Source organism: Dipodomys spectabilis, unplaced genomic scaffold (genome assembly GCF_019054845.1).
Source record: "Dipodomys spectabilis isolate Male_0828 unplaced genomic scaffold, ASM1905484v1 ptg000174l, whole genome shotgun sequence".
Taxonomy (NCBI): Eukaryota; Metazoa; Chordata; class Mammalia; order Rodentia; family Heteromyidae; genus Dipodomys; species Dipodomys spectabilis.
This window is the reverse complement of record NW_024870851.1, coordinates 10,627,643-10,632,479: the sequence shown is the minus strand read 5'-3', so window position 1 is coordinate 10,632,479 and position 4,837 is coordinate 10,627,643.

Below are 4,837 nucleotides of genomic sequence, written 5' to 3'. Positions count from 1 at the left end.
CCTTTATTTTTTCTAAAGGTAATCTAAGACTAGAAAATCATATTACGTGGATAATTAGATTGTATGATTTTCTTATTATTTACATAATTCATCTTTGAAAAATACTTTATATTTTGTTCCAAACATAAACTTGAATGCATTTTAATTAAGGCATCACTAGAATTTAAATGATTAACTTGAATATTTTCAGATATAGTATTCTTCTGGGTAACTTTTTTGCAGTCCTAAAATCAGCTACAACAAGGAGCTGCCAAGAAGGGTGTGGGAATAAGGACTTTGCCAAGACTTCAGGGTAGATGACAAATCAGCCTCTCACTCTATTTACCCAGGACAAATCCCAAGAGATATTGCCATTCAAAGTTAATTACTGATGGCATATAAATGTTTAAGAATTGGAGTATTTGAGTGAAATTAACCAATTTTATCATCTCGAACAAAAGAGCAGATCAATGCAGAGCAGAGTTGATTTCATTTTTTAGGGTACTTTGGTGAATGTCATTCTGCTCTTATTTTTAAATTCTGTTCTCTTTGAATTTCTGATAGTGATATTTTTTGTATATTTGGGAGGAAAAAAATCTTCAAAGCTGACAAGAAGAGAGCAGAAAAGAAACATCTAGGAACTCACTCAGATTTTTTGTCCTTGCAAATGTGTAGACTCAGTATATATAGACAGAATTGTCAAGACAACAAAAATAACCAGCAAAATCTCAGTCTCCTTAAGAAATCTGTTTTCTTACTAAAATAACTTAGCCTTACTGTAGTACTATATTCAAGTCTTGTGTGCGCACAGGGGGAGTCAGGAACCCATTCTTCCGGTCTGCTTATTGGAATTCACCTACAGAGATCTGTAAATGGACTTAATTATAATATGGATTCCTTCTAATCTGTATGCTATGCCAGCTAATTTGCAATTCTATGCATTATTTAATGTGCTGTGATAGTTAAAAAGGCTACACTTTTAAAGTGTTACTTACCTAACCTAAATATAAACAGCCAGTGCAACATCTTTGTCTTCCTAGACAGCATTTCTGCCTAGGAAATAAAGAGGAAACTGTGAGTCATCTTTTTCTTCCCATTCTCCTATCCTGTAACCGTAGATATTCTTTTAACAGATATTGTGAAGACTTAGTTGTCTCTGTTTTGAGCTGAGGCTCCTGCATCACAGCTTGATTCAAAGATGCACTCAAACAGTCTCTCACATGATCTACTCATGGTATCAGGATCTACTCTTGGGTAGCACATTTGAGTCTTGGACAGAGCAGCATGAAAAAAGTGCTTTGTGAGTCTGCTCTGCATCTCGAACTGCCACTGTACATGGTTTTGTGTAGAGATTAAAGACTGTAAAGATTCCAAAGGGAAGTAACACAAATTCATTTTTTCCTCCCTTACTTAGGAGGTTTATGCTAATACCACCCAAAAGGCAACAGTAAAATAAACTAAACATCGAATTTAGCTGCACAGTAGTGACGCAATATTCACAATTTTTTTTTCTCTTCAAAAGTACTACCCAGGTGATTAGGAAAGACTTCTGAAAAATCCAGTTGTGAATATTTAACAATGGAAATGCCAATGGACACAAATTAATGAATATAAAATTGGATCTTTTGACATTAGGCCTGACATAGCCTGCAAGGGGAAAGCTTCTGCTGAAGGGATTTTAATTTATTTTATCCCTTTATAATACACTAATGGCAACAATTTTTAATGGGCTAATCTTCTAAAGGATGTAGCTAATGTGGAAGGTTTTTAATATTTCTTCTTGTAAGTTTTTGGCCATTATTTTATTGCTAAGATTCAAGTTTATTAAAGGCAGAGATATTGAAAGTTTTATACCTAATAATCCCTTAACTTTGTGTTCTAAGCACTGTGACTGTGACCTACTATGAGCTCTGTGCACCAGGCCAGCATATGGGTTGTGCCAAATGCTACAGAGAATAGCCTTACTTCCCCATCTTCTCTGAGGCAAGAATATGTATTGGTCACACTACTGAGCATTAGGTAAATCTAATGTCACCCTTGATGGAAGAAAGAATATCAGGCTCATTAATATTGTAAATAATATAATCAATTGGGAACATAATGTGTCAACCATGCATTAGGAACATTGGCTTTTAAAACCTCATAGCAATTACTCAATTGGTATTTATAAATTACAATCACATACACACACGTATCAAGGAAACTCACTCGAGCAATTACCTATGCATGAATGATTTCACCTTTTAGGACACTAGTAAAACTAAGAGATCAAATGAAACCAGCTTATCTTTCAGTGTATGGAAATGGAGAGGTAGTCATGCTTGAAAATTGTCATTAGTGGTTCAGGTTAAGATCATGTGCCAATCACAATAGTTTCTAATAAAGTAAAGGAAAGTAATGGAAAGGACAGATGACATGCCAAAAGTAGAAAACAAAGAAAATATATGGCACCATTTCTCTTTGTTGATGAGAACCATTATTGAGTTAACTCAGGAGATTCTTAGGCAAATACAAGATTGCATGCAAATTTTAGAGACAGATAACAGAAATCATTTGGAAGCTAGATATCATGGAGCCCCTAATTACAACTAGTTTCCAATCTGAAACTAAAGGCATTGTCTGTATTTCAAAATAGGGAAAATTCCTTTCATTCCACTCTTTTACATACTATGGATAGTTCTACCATCTTTAAAGTTTAAATAATGCGGACTTTCTCTGAAAGATTAATTGTACAAACTCCCTCCCTCTTTTTTCTTTTTCTTTCTTTTGTTGTCTTTTGCTTTTAATCAGAAAATGTTGAAGTTGAGGAATTTTTTTTAAGAATAAATGCATTGAATCACTGAAAAAACTTACTGGTACAATATTCTATGCTACCAATCGAACAATTCTAATTCTCAGAGAGACTTCCATTGATATGATTGTAAGTCACTGAAAAAGGGCATAACTGATTAAAAACTAAAAGTAATGTCAAAATTGTACACCACTGATTCTCTACAAAGTCCTACAGTTGCTTTCTTGTCTATATATTATCTTCTGCTGTAATTGTAAGCCATTTCTATAAGGAGAAGCACAGTGGATCAAAAAGATTATGCAAGGAATTAGAGCACTCTAATGACTCAGTTCCAAAAAACCTCTAGCTATTGGACTGAGAGTCATTTCTACCTACTCACTTTTATTTCAGCCCTATTTGGTTTCTTCAAACCTGAGAAGGCCATGACATCCTCAGGCTTTGATCTTCTGCCCCACATGGCCTCCCCGGATTTCCCAGTGGTACATTCTGGTCTCTTGAGCACATGCCAACTTATCTCTTTCCCACCAACCCCTTTTATTAAGCCATCCTTTTAGTAACATGCTTAAATTTTCTGCAAACCCCTATCATTCTGAATTTATCTTATTCATTTGTGTATTAGAAAAGATGTTATATGAGCTAGAATTTTGTATTCATTATTCATTGTTGTCAATGCCTTCATCTGGCATATAGAAGACAGACAATCCATAAATGGTTAATGAATGAATTAACTTACTAGCTATGCACAGAAAGGATTTAGCAACTAATTGATTCACTTATTAGTTGTCTTCCTGAGCACAGTTCTATAAATTTAGGATGATTATAATTCTACATTATTATTATTATTATTACTACTATTGTTGTTATCATTATTAATACATTGTCATGAACTAGATATATACTTTCCAAACATGGGTAGCATGACATTTAGAATATAAGATAACTTATTAAAAATGAAACAATATGAGATGCAAACCTCAGTGTGAGGTGTAGCGTAGTTAATGTAGTTAGCCGTGTTGACTCAAGATCAAAACCCCATTGAAACCCTTCCTAATTAGAGATGCAACTTCAGCTCATTCCTATAAAAACTTGTAATTTAGTGATTTATTTGGACAACATCTGGATTGAAGGAAGTTCTATCCTCAAATTTTATTAGTTAAGGTTCTAACCTTAGTTTTCCTTAAAGCTATCCCTTGAAAAATCTCTTTAGAGTAAGCATAATTACTTAAGAATGTGGCTTATATTTTGGAATTTTGAAAATGTAATCAGGATAGACAGCAACTAGTTTGTTACAAATCTGAATGTGAAATTTCAAAAATCCTCCCTGCATTAAAAATGAATTAACTGTGTGATTATTAATTGTGCATATTCCAATCCCTTTGTGCTGTACTGCATGTTTCTTGAATCTCATTTGAATCCTTTGGCTAAGTAATGTGTCAAGGGGGGTATGAGCCTGAATGCCTGAGTTATTTAAAAGGCAGGACAGCACTTCTAGATTAGAATACCAATGAGTGGGGTTAAAAAGGCTCTACTGTAGTTGGAGGGCAGCTCTCAGTCTGAGAAGTACCTGAAAAGGACCTCTATGGACTAATTTTCAGAATCACATTGTAATGTGGGTTTGTGTCAATCATCAGAACAGACAGCTTCATCCCATGATATAAACTAGTTATACATTCAAGAGCTGCCAGAGGATCTTCATTAAAAAGGGACTTAGCATTAAAGGAAGAAGGTTGTTTTATTATAATACTTCAAACACAGTTTTTTGTTTTATATGTTCTCAGAATTCTTTTTTGTTCTTTGCTACAATATCAAAAAAGTACCACAGAAGAAGGAAAACATTAAATATTCCATTTTTAATAAGAATCAAGGAAGCTTTCTGGTTTAAGGCATTAAAATAATATACATTTTCCCTAAATTTATTCATGGCTTTGAATAACAAAAAGAAATCTCCAGATGTAATAGGAGGATGTTTTTAATCTTTTGTGGGAAGGGATTTGCAGAACTGACTACTCAAGGTAAAATATCTACTGGCAAAATATATCAGTGAGAGCTTTATACATATAAATTTGT